Source organism: Amblyomma mixtum, chromosome 1, assembly GCF_055824585.1.
Source record: "Amblyomma mixtum isolate Tamu chromosome 1, ASM5582458v1, whole genome shotgun sequence".
NCBI classification, from domain to species: Eukaryota; Metazoa; Arthropoda; class Arachnida; order Ixodida; family Ixodidae; genus Amblyomma; species Amblyomma mixtum.
The window spans coordinates 323,348,096-323,364,376 of record NC_143012.1 but is presented as its reverse complement, the minus strand read 5'-3'; the positions used below and the strand labels follow the sequence as shown (position 1 = coordinate 323,364,376).

At 48.1% G+C, this 16,281-nt stretch overlaps 1 protein-coding gene across 5 annotated transcripts in view; it reads left to right on the top strand.

Annotated features, from left to right (window-relative positions):
- Nucleotides 1–7: 7 nt before the first annotated feature.
- Nucleotides 8–16,281, top strand: part of NaPi-III (Na[+]-dependent inorganic phosphate cotransporter type III) — a 73,555-nt gene continuing 57,281 nt past the window's right edge. For 2 of the 5 annotated variants that reach the window (XM_089567286.1, XM_089567287.1), the window contains exon 1: nucleotides 9–215. The gene's annotated coding sequence lies outside the window, so the exon portion shown is untranslated. Of the gene's footprint in view, nucleotides 216–7,839; nucleotides 8,117–16,281 lie in introns of those variants that run through there. The other 3 variants (XM_089567288.1, XM_089567284.1, XM_089567285.1) reach the window with 3 other exon arrangements.

The following is a 16,281-nucleotide window of genomic DNA, read 5'->3' as shown; positions in this document are numbered from 1 at the left end:
TTTCCGGTTCCCGGGCACAACAGCCGGCGGCTGCTGCAGCAACAAGTGCATCGTGATCACCATGTGGTCGGTCTTCGCCCGGAGGACGCTCGGGATGTGCGCCGACTTTTCCGCCCAAGCGCTGGGTTTATAACCGGGTGTCAGACCCGGATAAAGCAGCCACTTGAACGTCGCCTCCTTCGGGGACAACACTGCCAGCGATTTAGGTTTTTTCGGTACGTGAAATCAACTTTATTCCTCTGATTCCGCTGCTTCTTAACGCGCGCGTGTTATCCGATCGCGGAAGTCTCCGAGTTCCTGTACCGTTGTATATCCGCCCGCAGAATTCTGAGCGGGAAAAAACAGTGGCGGCTTTCGTGAATACAGCTTTTGATACCGAAAAAGTGCCCCAGTCTCTGTTATAAGAATTGCAAATATACTTTTTCATTTATATCAGTCGCCGAGTGCTGAACCGTGTGTGGAATGCGCTGGCTCTCTACGGTGCCGCATCTACGTGATCGATGAACAGCCGGTCGCTCTTATTACACGCTGCTGCTGCATGTTGGCACGTTGTTGTCTTTTTCGGCGAGCAGCTCGCTGCTCTGTGCGCATCTGTTCAGTGCTCATGACATCTCACAGCGCACTCGCCTGTGTCGCATTTCTGTTATTTTAATTATATTCGTGTGTCACGCGTGAGTCGTGTGACGCGCCTTGTGTGCGAACTTTTACGCTGTCTAAAGCCTGCCTACGACGGCGCTCACCGACTGTCTCTTCCGACTTGATATTGATACCTCATGGGCTTCGCGGCATGCTCGGCCTGAGCTCGGGTGCAGCGCGTCCTTTTTTTAAACTTTAAAGCGAGTGGCCTGGCTGGCTGCGGTTCAAGTCTTAGAATAATTCGAGGGGCAAGTCTTTTGCTTGGCGCCTTGCTTGTGTGGCAATACACGGAGTCTGTGGGCGTTTTCTTGCTTTATTTTCTTTCTGGCTGCCAAATTGACTGCGTTACCTGGCCGTTTGTCGGCAGTGTTAAGTGTTTTATTCTTTCCGTCGCTGCATTACGTGTACCTCAAGCAAGAATAAAACGCCCGCAATACCAGGATGTCGCTACCTCCAAATTAACCTTGGCGACAGGCTGCAATTAAAATAAGATGTGCCAGCTGTAAGCGTTGCTGAAGACAGGCCAAGTGATTTGCTACGTCGCCTTCGAACTCGTGAGCCAACTTCTTCACTTGGCCAGGTAGATGCACCAGCAGCTCGGAAATTACGCTCACGACAGATGTTGAGAGCATTTGCTTGCAGTGAGTGAGGACGAAACTGATCGCATTTACGCTTCTCCGCAAGTTTTTTTTCTTACGTAACGTCTGTCTGCTGATCGCTCTTGACGCTGCGTTTTTTTAAAATAATAATAAAAAAGCCAGTCGGATCCGTCCGGCGTATCGCAGAAATAAAATGTGCCGGATTCTTCTGACATAAGTACTACTTCAACCACAGGCTTCCTTTAGTGGTAAAATTTGGCGTTCTTCCCGTTGCCACTCCGACCGATAACACAACGCGACCTTTACGCCGTGCAGTACATGCGACTTACTCTGAATTCAGTACGCATCGATAATCGGCGTCGTCCGACTCTACCCACAACAATGCCTAAGCGCGTGCGTACTGCAGCGACCGGAAAGAGCCGTACTGTGGAACAGCGTTGCTGTTGAAGTGCGATATGAACTCGTTTTGCAATTCCGAATGTCGTTCTACGCAATAAGCCAGGAGCTAGCAGCTGCTGGTCTGTTTTATTTTCGCCAAACCATCGGCATTCTCGGTGGCTGAAAGGGACACTGAGGAGAGCTCTATTAATATTTTTTTTTTATAGCAAAATCTGATAGTTCGGCATTTCATGGCTTTGTTGCCACTTGGCCGGCAACGAAAGATGCCTTTATTTCTAAGAAATTTGGATTCGAAGTTGAAAAAGTTTTTCCCACCGCGCTGATTCAAACTTGGGATTCTCCTATGACGACACAGGACTAAGTGACCTGAAACATGACGTGCACATGACGTAACGCAGACTCCGTGATTTCTGGCACCAGCAGTGCGGCCCAGCAGCAGCCGAAAAGAAAGCTACCGCCGGCCGCACGTTGAAGGCATCTATCGGCTATTGCGGCCGTCGCTTCGTTTACGTTTGCACCGGCGTTTTGCCAGCGTTACAATGGATCCCGTTCTCGAAGTCGTCAACGAAGTTCTCGCAAATAGACACCTTTAGCATACCTTGTACCTTGTTACCGTTAGCGGAATACCGGGAGCCCGCATACCGCTGTGAGCAGGCGCTGATTGGTCCCGGCGCTGCAGGAGCGCGCGTAGCTGTCGGGTACGTGGCGCCATCTGGCGACGTCAAGAAGATTTGCGCATGCATTTGCTGCTCCTGAGTGATTCGTAACTTCTCGTGTCCTAGTGTTGCTAGAACTATTGGTTCTAGCAACACTGTTTTGTCCTATGACGTCATGAAGCTTGTACTTGCGAGTTTGGCCTGTGGCGGCGATACCTGTATTTTGGTTCTTGCTCTTTTCTACGTTACAAGAGCTTTGTTGTCAGTATGAATGGCGTTTTTGTAATCATAAGCTGGTATTCTGTCAATGCAAGTCAACTGCAATTTCTCCTCAGTGTCCCTTGAAGGTCGTTGAATCTAGGCAACGGCCTCTGATACGAAACCATCGTGCATCATGCTGTTTATATCGAGTGTCGAATACGTTTAGTGTACTCGGGCGTGCAGAAGAAGCACCTCGGCACATGGGGTAGATCATTCTGACGCATTTGCTGGAAGTTGTGCGGCCCCACGCATCATGGATAGTGTCTGCCTCCCAATCGCGCCATAGATTTAAGGGCGAGTACTTGACGATGCTTAGTTGAAATCCATTTGTATGCGTAGAGGTAGGATAGGGCCTTGTATCTGTATCTATATCTGTATGTGTGAGTTACTGTTTTAAAATTAGCTGTTAACGCTCCGCGGTGGCTCACGTTAAAGATTCGCAGCTGGTTTGAAAGAACTTCGGAGCCCTCCACTACGGTAGGCCTCATAGCTCCACTGCGTTGTATTACTGAACCAAAGTTTTGGAGCTTCTCTTTTGCATGTAAACAAGAGCTTGACTGCTAAAATTGATAAATATGACAAGCATTTTAGCGAAAAAGGCGGATAACACGCTTTTTTTCGCGATTTATTGCCGTGTCGTTGCACTTGCGCCTGTGGAAGCTGCGACTAGACGTCATTACACCCGCGCGCCCACCGTTCCCACAGAAGCACGATTGCCATCGCTACTCGCGGCTTTTCCATGTCTGTCGTCTGCTCACGGCGTACACAGATATGTCAAAATGTTAATCGATGCTGTCTACATACCATAACCGTATGCACGCTTACGTCCGCTAAATGCAGCTACTTTTTCCGGACCTTACGCCATTTCTAACATTCTCACTTTTAAAACAGAAGAGCGACGATGTTCAGACTAGTGGCGCCATCTGGTGGTTAAGAGGGGAAGCATTGTTGTCAACAAACCGACACCCCTCTTAGCCTAAAGGGGGCAGAATCGTCACTCTAAATGAAAAATAAAGCAAATTTATTACCCGTAAGTTTTTTTATGGGTGAAGGAGACGAAGCGAAAGAGCGGTGGCCCATTTATGTCCAGTGAACGCGCTGAAGAAGCCAGTAACAACTACTCAACCAGTCCGAAGCGAGGTTTCATGCATCGAAGGGCGCCGCCACATTTGTCGCCGCGGGAGGGTGCCATGACGTCACGCTCTTCACCTCGCGCTGGCCGGGAGGGCTTGGCGCGCGCTCATGAAACATCGAAAATAAAACCATCCGCTGAAAAATATGCGCAGTGACGACTAGATTTCGGTGTAATCACATTCCGAGAATCTATTTTCAGCGTTTTTGTTCAATTTTCAGATTTCGCTTCAGTATCCCTTTAACACGTAAGAGGCCCATAACGCTTCCACCATTTACGGCAAAGGGTTATCGAGGTTTGTGTTGCGTGCCCGAGCCACATGAACTGGGCGAAAACGCTTGGCAAGACGAAATTCGGTCAAAAGTGCAACAAAGGACAAATTTGTAACTGTTTTGACAAGCATCGCGACAATATTTCTTCACGTCACGTTGTCAACTGAACGCTGGGCGTAGTTTTGGCAAAAGGCGTACGACTCCCTGGTGAATTCTTCCTAGGAGGCTTAAAATAACGCCAGTGAAACCCCGGGCAAAGGTCGGTGTGCTGAAAAGTAAAGTGCTCTGCACGGAGGCCAGCTTAGTGGGAGACGTGGACGTTGTCTCAGAAGCCAGCGAAGTAGGTTAGCGAATGCCCGAATCGCAGGCATGAAGGTGCTTTGACGTGGGATCCGTGATTGTCCGACGACGGTGCTGGGCTCTGCAGACACTACAGCCACAGCAAGATAAGCAAGGCGTCGGCGTATCACTGGCCGCTCACGCTTGCTAAACGCATTCCGAGCTCCGGCTGTATTTTACTTGAAGCTAAGCGCGTTCTTCTTGACTGCGGCGCTGCCTGTGCTTCAATGGAAATGAGGCTTATTTAAATCTCCGCTCTAGATTTTCATGAAGCTAACTTTGGTGCATTTTGCGCTTTTAAGCAGGTCTGCGCAACTTAAAAGTGCCAGCTGCATCCTCACCACTTCATTGCCAGTACAAGGCATCTTGGCGTGCTCCCCAGAGATGACCTAAATAGAGTATACTCTTTCGCTGAAAAGCGTCATTATCGTGAGCCCAACTGCTTCCACTGCAGCACAAAGGCCTGTCCCGCTGATTTCGAATTAACCCTGTCCTTCACCAGCCGCGGCTCCTTATCCCAGCACAAACTTCCTAATCTCATCCGCCGCGTGACTGTTGGCCGCCCATCGCTGCGTTTGGCCCCCCTTGGAATCTACTCCGATACCGTATAGGATCATCGATTGTCCGCTTTCGACGTCAGACTCCCACGCCTATTTCCTCTTCTTGGTGTCTGACTTGCTACTGTCATATGCAAAACGTGAGTTAACGCGGTTTTACGACTCACACGTCCCCATTCCTCCCTGATTTGCTGCTATAGGCGTATACAACTCAAGAACGAAGCGGCAGATGACCCTCAAAGGAGGCCTTCCTGTCAGTGGCGTCTACTGATTCTCATGACGTCGTGGTTAACCCCCCTCGGACCTGCTGGAATGACGTTGCAGTGGGTGGCAGATGAAAGGGGATTAACCACGATTCCATTAAAATCGGTCGACGCCATCCGCGTGTTTATTTGCACCCAGTGCGGTATATCACGTGCTTGCGCGTTTTCACAAAAAGCAAATCATTTAAACAGGCACTTAGCCTTGTTCTTGGCGCAAGAAGGCCTTAGTTGCTTTTGCACCACAAAACCCTGCAGAGCACTACTCATTAACTCGCGTTTGTTCCCTGATCTCTCTTCCTTAACTTTCTACTTCTTTTGAGTGCTTTCTGCCCATTCTACTCTTTGCCTCTTAACGTTGCGGGCCGAGTACTTTGATTTTTATTTCCTTTCACTGCCCATTTTAACGTATGTCTCTCAACTTTACCCGACTTACTGCGCCGCCCAGAATTTAGTTTCAAGCCTTTTTGTTAGCCATGCAAGTTGCTCCCATAGTGAGCTCTGGCAACTGAAGAGCAGAGGGTCGTTTAAGCCCTGCTCTTTTTGTTGGTCTCGGTGGTATTCAAATGCATTTTCAGCTATCGGGAGTAATCTTGAAGTGCTTCACTCTTGACCAGTGAACCGATTAGTTCAGCTGTCAAGGGCGCTGATTAATCGCGTAGGCGTTACTAACCTTCGTGCTGCTGTGATCTGATTATGATTGTGCTTGGGCTGATTCTTGAACAGCGTGAAAACATCGAGCCGCGGTTGACAGAAAGCTGATGCATTGCTGACGATTTGCGTGCGGTGCTGGTGGAATGCGCGTGTTTCTGCCTGCCGCTGATCCTCGCAGTAATAATCACTCAGAAAGGGAGCGCAGGCGGCATTATGAGATTAGCGGGAGGAGCTGCGAGTAAGGCGGCTCCTTTCCTTTTGTTTAAGCTGCCGCCGACATGCCTTCTGGTTGTGCGGTTGGCTTCAGTCGTGTCTCACACGAGCTTTGCTCGCGTAACATGTTTCTGTATGTAAGCCGCCGCGGTGGCTCAGTGGTTATGGCGCGCGGCTGCTGACCCGAAAGACGCGGGTTCGATCCCGGCCGCGGCGGTCGCATTTCGATGGAGGCGGAACTCTAGAGACCCGTCTATTGTGCGATGTCCGTGCACATTAAAGAATTCCAGGTCGTCGAAATTATTCGGAGCCCTCCACTACGTCGTCCCTCATAGTCTGAGTCGCTTTGGGACGATAAACTCCCATAAACCAATGTTTCAATCCCCCTCCGCACACACACCCAAACACCCCTCTGAAGGAGCAGGTATATGGCGTTACTCCTTATGCTGAGCACGTTAGGAAAGTTTGACCTGTGTTATTTCTCCGCGCAGTGTAAAAAAAGGCAAGAAAAAAATAAGCAAGTTGGACAGCGAAAAAGAAATTACATTGTCATTAACCACCCGCACCTCGCTAAAGCCGTAGAATTAATGGACTGGTATAGAGAGGTCAGAGCTTTCTGAAGCTGCGGAGTACAATCGACTGAACCCCACCCGGAAATTAGCTACCCCCGTTTTTCACCCTTCATTATTTCTTCCTTCGGTTCTGTGTTTCTTTTCTTTCTCGCTTACAGCTATCTGCATTAAGTTCGAACGGTCTCTTCTTGGCTGCAAGCCGCCGCGGTGGCTGAGTGGTTATGGTGCTCGGCTGCTGGCCCGAAAGACGCGGGTTCGATCCCGGCCGCGGCGGCTAGAATTTCTTTGGAGGAGAAATTCTAGAGGCCCGTGTACTGTGCGATGTCAGTGCACGTTAAAGAACCCCAGGTGGTCGAAATTTCCGGAGCCCTTCACTACGGCGTCTCTCATAGCCTTAGTCGCTTTGGGACGTTAAACCCCATAAACCAACCAACCATCTTCTTGGCTGCCTTGCGACGAGTTAGAAGACAGTGTAGTCAACAAGGAGTGCCGCGCTATATGTCTCGGTTAATAAGCTCCCAACTGTTGCCGAGCAGCAGAACCGCAGCTTTTCCCTTGTCCGGGGTACCGCCTTTACGAAGACGCATTGTGGCGCCCTCGAGTACCGAGGAATTCACTCCTTCGTGAGAAATAATAATAATAATAATAATAAAGAGCTCAGTCGAGCGCAATGCGGTTCCTTGACTCTCCTGACGTCAAACGTTGTAAACCGTTTCATCCCTCCGCTCTTCGCATTGTTTAGCTCTACACCTTCTCAGACGCGCCTATCTGCTACCGGGCTTGCGCTATCGCTGTGTTCCTCCGCGACGATTCTATCTTTTTTTTTATTCGTCTTATTTTTCTGGGCATAATCCGTTAGAAGTGAGCGCTCAAGACTCGTCGGCGTGATGGATGCGCTGCCGGCGAGGCGTCCTTCCGTCGTCGTCGGGCGCGTGTGCGAGCGTACACAGTCGGCGTAGTTTAGGTGTCGTTCTCTCCAGAGGGAACAACACATTGCATCGGGCACGTGCCGCGCGTCTCTCGCCTTTTATGGCGGGGACCCCTAAAAGCGCCGCCGCGATGTTATTGGGCCTTCTTCAACCCCGTTAGCCTCCACTTGCTAGCGGCCACGTCCGGCCGCCTGCGAGGGTCAGCCGTCATTACCTTTTCCTCTCTCTCTCTCTCACCCTCCTTTTTATCAGGCTTGTAGTGTCGACAGCAGGCGGCGTCGACAGGCTTGCTAGCGCATGCTGGTGATGGTGATGACCCCAGTGGAGGAGGGGGGGGGGGGGGGGGGAGGGCAGGGGCGACGGGATCCGCCAGTCAAACCTCCGGGAGTGCTCGAAGGCTGCTGTTCCCGTTGTCGGAGGTCGGTCACCGCGAAGGTCGTCCCAGCTTTGGTCGTCGCTCATTTCGGGCCAAAACACCCCGCCGAGACGGTTCCGCAGATCGAGAGGAGCATTTTGGTGCGGACCGTGTGATGAGATGAGACTGTCCGAAGGAGGCGTCGATGGCAGTAGGAGGCAGTGACTTTTAGCGGTCCTGAGCGGAGTGTTCCTGCGCGAGCGTGGAGTGTCGGCGTCCCTGGTGGGTATTGCAAGCTGTTCGTCGTCGGCTTCTAATCTATTCACGCACCTCTCGCAGTTCCGGGTCGCTTCGCCTTTGCGTGTGTCCGACGTTTGTTGTATCCAGGCTTTACCGGGCCAGCTTTGCTGTTAGCCTAGTGCTTCTTCCGTTCCTTAGGTACTCTGCAGTATATTCCTTCGTTTTCGGGTTAGGCAGCATTCCTCCCTGTAAATATTCCTTCTAGAGAACGCACAAGTGCAAAGGAATGAGTTACTCGCTAATATATACGTATACAGGATGTTTCACCTAAGGCTTTACACGATTTTTTTAAAAGGGCTTAATGAGTTAGAAGAGCGCTTTTTTTCGACATAGCATCGTCAGCGGTGCAGTACCTCAGAATACGCTGAGACGTGCTAATTAGCAGGCTGGTTAACTAATATTGAATAGTTAACTTTTTAACTATTGCTGTTAGGCTCCTAATTACTGAGAGGCGTGTAGCCCACCGTAAGTTATATCCATATCAGTTTGTAGAATTTAGAAAACGCGGTTACCCTCGGCCTGGCGGCCCAACAAATTCTGGCTATTTCGACGACTTACGTGCACTGGAGAGGTTGCTTTGCCTGCAGGCTTCTCGACAGCGCATGTATTTTGGCGCTATGTAGCCAAAATTTGTTGAGCCGCAGTGCCTAGGGCAACAGCGTTATCGTAATTCTAAAAACTGACATGGATATTACTGACGGTGGGCTACACGATTTTCAATAATTAAGGAGTCTAACAGTAATAGTTAAAATTCAATATGAGTTAACCGTCCTGCTGGTTCGCACTTCTTAGCTGTGTTCTGGAGTACTGCACCGTTGACAATGCTGTGCCTCTTCTAACTCAAAAAGCCTACCTTTAATAATTGTGTGAAGTATTAGGGAAACACCCTGCATGTGAAATAGCATAGAGAACGTACGTTTTCCTGAACGAAGCTGGACACACCGCAAGATGATTCGGTATATCCTTTGCTTGTTCCAGGGGTGTGTTCGTTCAACCGGTGATCCTAAATATCTGTAAACGTATGAGGTTTTGTTTTAAAAGTAACTTTTAGAAGCGAGACGCCAGGAAACTGGTACTGACAAGGCATTTGTTCGGCCTCGTGTATCGAGCGCTATCCACGCTAAAGACGTCCTGCTACAGCGTTCTGGCCCGTTTAAAGTAGCCTCCATGGTGTTCAGTTACTATTTTCGTAGTTCACAACGCAGGCTGGTCTTGTATGCACGCGAAGTGCAGCGCTGGAGTTCGAAAGTTTACGCGAGGAAATAATCGTAGTAGGTGAAAAAAAAAAAAAAGATCTGATTTCGTGAAGTTTTTTTTTTCTGCGCCAACCGTCATTTCCATGTGGTTTGTGAAATTTGAGCAAAGAAAAAACAAAACAAGGAATTTTGTGGCCTGCACAAAAACGAGCGCTTATGGTATATATCGTCTTTCGCTGCCAAAAAAAAAAAAAAAATGGGCCAGGAAAAAACCGGATTTGTAAAAAATTTTTGTCTGATAACTCGATTTGTACCCGAATTTCGAACTAAAAAATGTCGCCCGATTTCTAGTACTCGAATTATGGAAAAAATGAAACCTGAAAACGAAGGGTCATATGTGTGTGTATATATATAGGTTGCGAGCACATGACCTGCTTGACTGCTTAAAAAAAAGTACATAGCGAAGTATACGCTTCACTGAAGGAAACATTTTATTCGACGTTTCGATGGCCGTTTCGACGGTCCGGTAAAGTTCGAGGAGGACCGATAAAACATAGGTCCTCCGATTGACCAATTATATATAATATATATATATATATATATATATATATATATATATATATATATATATATATATATATTATGACCGATCTCGTTTGCTGATCTGAGTGTCTCCTTCCAGTACATGTACGAGAGAAGTCAGCAGTCATTGAAACAAACGAAAACAAAGGGGAATGCTGCTGCTTTTATGCTCGCGCTTATTAGAAGAGGAAAACCAAAAACGTTTTCATTTTAGATAAGAGAGAATTGGAGAAAATAAAAGGAAAGAGAACCAAATGCTTCGGCTTGGATCAGAGTCCGCAACCTCCGCATGTCGCGTTAAAATTGAAGAACCGCACTTAACTGCACCAGTCGCAGAATTCCATCAGCAGATTGGAGTCATTGTCTGTGAACGTTGCCGAGCATTACGCAAGAGCTGTTTCTGACGCGAGGAGTGGTAAAGCGCAGCAGGCGAATCGGCAGCTGTCTTAATTCAGAACAACCGCTGGCTAGAGCGGGGGGGGGGGGGGGGGGGGGGGGGGCGTTGTTATAAGGGATGAAGCTGGCAGTGCACAGGCTTCATGGCCCTCAGCGTAGAGAAAGATTTGGTTCCATTATTTCGTTCAAGCGATTTCGTTGCAAGCAAGAGTCTAAATGATGTTTTCGGTTTATGTTGATGTATGCCTCTATGATATGATGATTGAAGAGTTATCACTATCGTTGTTGTGCTTATAAACGCAAGGAAGTGGGGAGGGAACGGAAGAGACGCAGCCTTCATGATGAATAGTAGCGCGAAGGAAACACGATGGACGGAAAGGAAAGCACAGACGGCAGCTACATAAACGCTACATGAAAGCTACTTGAAAGGGAGCTACATTCATCATGAACTTTAAACAGTTTGCCAACTGTCGGTATTTATTAACGAAACAGCGAATGTAACAGGCTGTAACTCTCGACTCTGCAGCTCTCGTGGAAAGAGATGCGGCCAGAACACAGCGAACGGAACATCGGAACAGATTCGTTTTTACTACGTGTCATCCTTGCTTATCGTGCTATACTGTATATGCGTGGATCGGACTTCACGTTCCGTGCATTCTGCAGTGTCTTCGTTCGTAGTGCTCCTGGCTCCCTCTACGTTTCGTAGTCTCCCATTCTTTTCGTTCCACCTGTTCTATGGTTCAGTTCGCGTAGATATGTGGGCACTGACTGCACTGCGGATGCGTTTATGTGCAAAATATCGTTCAACTACGACCTGCATCTTGCGGTGAAGAATCAAGGACTTATGCAGTGCTTATGCCTCTCGGCTGCTGACCCGAAAGACGCGGGTTCGATCCCGGCCGCGGCGAAATTCTGGAGGCCCGTGTACTGCGCGATGTCAGTGCACGTTAACGCGAGTGTTGGCCCTTAAGAACACGCATTTTTCGTCTGCGTACGTGAACAGAGCTAACGACGTGACTAGGGAGCGTGACGCCGGCAGGAATTTGTCCTTTGGGAGGCCGCTGCACGGCGAAGATATTCAGCCACAAATGACATTAAAGAACCCCAGGTGGTCGAAATTTCCGGAGTACTTCACTACGGCGTCCCTCATAGCCTGAGTCGCTGTGGGACGTTAAACCATTATAATCCTTCAGCGCTACTGCCAAAGCGCAACAGTAGGCGGGTATTTTAGCTAACCTAATTCAAGCCCCCCGTCCTTTCCAAGAATTCTTACTGCGCCTTTCCTCGGACCATTTGGCAATGTGGCCAAGTTTGTCGTGCAAAGCCTCCCATTGTGTTGTTATTCTACGGCACATATCAAATGTATGGAGGTATACAACATCGTCACATCGGGGACGCTTTGCCGCGATACATCCCACGGCTGCAGTGAAGCGTGGTTGTTGCTGCAACAGCTTTATATGGCTGGATCGGCACATGCATAGACGCAATTAGCGAACATTTATTCCCCCCCCCCCCTTTTTTTTTGTTCGCCCGCTCTGAACCCGCAAGCACCTACACCGAATCTTGAGTTTGAGCGCCGTGGTCTCGGCCGCGTGTAGTTATCTGCAACCCTGTCCCACGTCACATTCCTTGTGCTTTCCAGGCACTTTGGAACTGGTATGACCGAGGAGACTGCGAATTCTTCTTTTTTCTTTTTGCTTACTTTAGCCTCTTACTGCGACGGCAACGATTCAGAATGTCTTCACCTTTCTGAACACATTTTTAATAGTTAAATCTTAAGCGCCAAAGCAGGAGGATGTCAGTGTGTCACGCTGTCGCGAAAGCCGCGAATTGGTTTCGACCATCCGGATTCGTTCGCTTGTTTTGTTTTTTTAACATTCATCAAAATTTCACGACATGACCGATCAGACATTTCGCATCCATCAAAATGCTGCCGCCGGGGTCTATAGGAAGCTCAGGGCGCTTGTGTGCGGGGCATACGCAAAGCGGAACTTCGAGCCGTAACATTCCTAGCACATACATTCACACTGATCGCTGCATTTTCCTCCATTTCATATGCCTTCGAGCTTGGGCAGATACTCCAGGTGTATAGTTGGCTTGATGCACTACAGGAGTCGAAGAACAGGCGCGGCTGTAAGTGGACGCTGGTTAATTCAAACCAACGCCTTGATCCCGTCAACATTAGGAGTCTCCCCGTAGTTCGTACTCCGCGTACATGTCCAGCAATTTCGGACAAAAATTTTGAAAATTGGAAAATTGTAAGATACTTTTACGGAAATATTGAAGGTAATGGTCCATTCTTCTGATATGTAGCAAAATCTTTCTTTTCAAGTGTCTCCATCGATCGCATCGAACAGTTAAGACTCGCATAGAAAGCCAGCGGGGAGCGGTTTTGACGACAGCAAAAAAATTAGTAGAAAAAAAAAGTTCAAGACTGCCGGCGGGTGATCTGTGGATATATTGGTTGTTGTAGTGAAATCTTACATTATATGTGAAAAAATTGCGTTCTTAAAAAGTTTTATTTTTTCCATCACTTTAATCAGTTGTACATCATTCATCACACTTTCGCCCATTGATGCTCTGAGGCAATAAATCTCTTTAAAAAGAAAAAAGAAACGTATCCCACTCAGAAATGCTTTTGTCCAAATTGTTGCTTATGATTCGAACAAAATTTCAGCACCCTTCGAGTTCGAATCATCGACTGTGTATAGACTTTACTGGTGTGTGGCGGTATTTAACACACCGGTAGCCGTCACAAACGGAACAGTCGTTTACTGGTTTGGAGGCTCGTAGTCTGCCCCGGGCAGCCAGCCACACTTCTCGTCTTCGTCTGCCTCTAGCCGTTCGGCTCAAATTCTTCACTACCCTGGTATGTCGCTGGGTTTTTAGTTCATAATGCATGACGGTAGGCGCACGAAGCGAGGAAAGCTACGAAGATATATGGAGTACACGCAGTAGCAAAAAAAAAAAAAAATTGCAGATACACGCGTTGAAACCTGGCTGCAGCCGTCGCAGAAACGCATTCCCACTGGTCATCCACAGAAACCCGCTTTTCTTTCCAGTATTTCTTCTTCCTCTTCTCCACCTTCCTATCTCCCAAACTTATCTGGATAATGTGGGTAGCCTGTCCTATACTTACGCGGGCATGTATGCAGTGTACCACATTAAATAGGCGGGAGTTCTTTACCCATGTGAGCTTGGGCAGGTGCCCCACTCCTAACTCTCTGCTGCCTGGAGCCATCTCCACAACAAAGGTATACTTGAACTGATTGCTTCGGCAGGTCAGTTCTGCAGTGCGAACACACCGCAGAGCGCCGACTCGCAAGATCTGCCGCGCAGAGTATGGACTCGCGGTATCAGGCACGCAGTCAGTGGCCGCGAATAGGCTGAAAAATCTGGCACGTGGAACGCATTTTTGCATTATGACATTGGAGTGCTTTAATCGGCACTCTGCGACGTCTTCCCGTGATCTTGCTCTCACGAGGCCGCGCTATCGACGGAATCGCTTGCGTGAGCGTCGGCCTTTCGCAACAGGAGCACTCCCGTTGCTATCCTCGTTGGCATATTCCGTGAGGAGCGAATCGGCCGCCCCCGCATGTGTTACATTGGCCGCCCTCGCCGCACCTCTCCAGTACGCCAGCCTCTCGAGAGGTAGCGTCGCTCAAGGCCAGAACGCAGCTCGTTAGCTCCAATTGACCCGGTGAACACGCGCACATCGCTGCGGACAAAAGCAGCGCGTTGCGCGATGCTGCAGATACCGCTGGCTTTTTCTTTTGTATTCGTCGAGTACTCTCCTCTCTTGCGTCCTTTCCCTCGTGTGCATTGTCCTCCTGCAGTCCAAGCCACTCCAAATCTGTCTCTCCTTTCCCGCGTCTTCCTTACTTTCTTTTTTTTTCTCTGTAACCTGTGTTATATATATATATATATATATATATATATATATATATATATATATATATATATATATGCTAAATTGAGAAACGCTTCATTTAAGTAAACATTTATTAGGAGTCGAATGTTTCAGACAGAGGCTGTCCTTTTTCAAGACTCTCTCGAGAACGCGATTATTCTCGGCGCTGTGGCCCAACAAATTTTGGCTATTTCGACGAGTTACGTGCACTGGAGAGGTTGCTTTGCCTGCAAGCTTCTCAAACCGCATGTATTTTGGCGCGATGTAGGCGAAATTTGTTGGAGCACAGCGCCGAGGATAATCGCGTTCTCGAAATTCTAAAAACGGATATGGGCATTACTTACGGTGGGCTGCATGCCTGTCAATAATTAAGGAGCCCAACGGTAATAGTTTAAAAGTTAACTATTAAATATTGGTTAACAAGCCTGCTAGTTAGCACGTCTTAGCTGCATTATGATGCACTACACCACTGACAATGCTATGCCAGAAAAAGCGCGCATCTAATTCAAATAGCTTATTTTTAAAAATTGCAGAAAGTCTTAGGTGAAACACCCTGTATATAGGCTGTGGCCATACACCATGTCGTTTCGCCGTTCGTGTGGTTCGGTTCTAGGAGGCTAATCTGGAGTGGGCGTGTCTCTGACTCCTCGCCATTGTTTCTCTTTCGTTCGTAATTTTTGTTCTTTTTTCCTCTCTCTCTCTTTCTTTCGATTTGCTTTGCGCTTTTGTAGATCTTCAGTTGAGCGATACGTTTATGTAGCTACTGATAGATAACTCCTTTGCAGCACGCTCGCTTTGGTTTGTCTTTCTCGGAGCAGATACTGCATTGGTGCATTGGCATTGCATCAGACGGGGGACAGCGCATAGTGCGCTTCAGAAGCATACGCTTGCGTTGGGCCACTTCAGAAGAACAATCATGTCTCAGTCTCTCTATTGCCCCCCCCCCCCCCCCCCCCCCCCCCGTTCTTTCTTCTTTTTTTTTTTTTGTAGTTGAGAGCCACGCGAAGCCGTCAGGGGAGTACATCCCACAGTACGGTGTTGTGTAAACAGGGGAGTCTTTTCGAAGGTCTCCTTGTATTTAAGATCCGCGCACTTCTCAGTCAATCGCCGTTTTCTCTTCGTGGCGTAGCGGATTACCGGAGAGACAACTCTCCCGTGCTAGCAGTGTGCAGTCGCGAATATTATGATAGGGAACAAAAGTTTCGCGCAAATTTCGAATTTTCGGGTTCGGGTTCTTTCTCCACTAAATTTAAAAATTACTTGGACATTATGCGCCAAGAGGAAAACTAGTTGGAACACAGAAAGAACTGTTCTTGTCACACATTTAATTAAGGCGTAATCAATGAATCAACTCTGTTCCTTCTCATCATATTGCCATGAGGATCGCCAAGTTGTACCTAGGCGTCAATCTCCAGTAAGGCATTGGAACATTATCCTACAAGCGTCTTGGAGATAGTCGCTGCTTTGTCATCTCTTAAACTTCTTTCACCCTCTCTTTTCACTCCCTTCTCTCAAGGCGTGGTTCAGGCGCCTGAGTTACAGCGCTGTGCGGGTCGTCAAACTGCAGAATATATATATATATATATATATATATATATATATATATATATATATATATATATATATATATATATATATATATATATATATATATATATATATATATATATATATATATATATATATATATAATGACGCAATGGCGGAACGAGGTTTCTCACGAAATTTCCTTTTTGCTGCTACGTGACGCTACTTAACCAGATGTTGAGGCGCTGTACTTTCGAGAGGGTCACGCTTCGGTCTCCAACTCATGCGGCGTGCTGTCGGCGCACACTGGTACACCGCGTAAAGAAACCAAGCGTTAGCGGTAAGCGTCGTCGCAAGAGTCTTAACGACGCAGGAATTTGCGCGTATACTTGTACTTCTCACGATAGGGATGCAGTCGTTTAAAGTGTCTTGTGCTATTGTCTGTCGCGCCGTGGTGTTAGAAAACCGGCGCCGTTTTGCCGCGCCTCTTCAGTACCTTGACACGTGTGCGGCCTGAATTGATGGTGTCGAGAGGG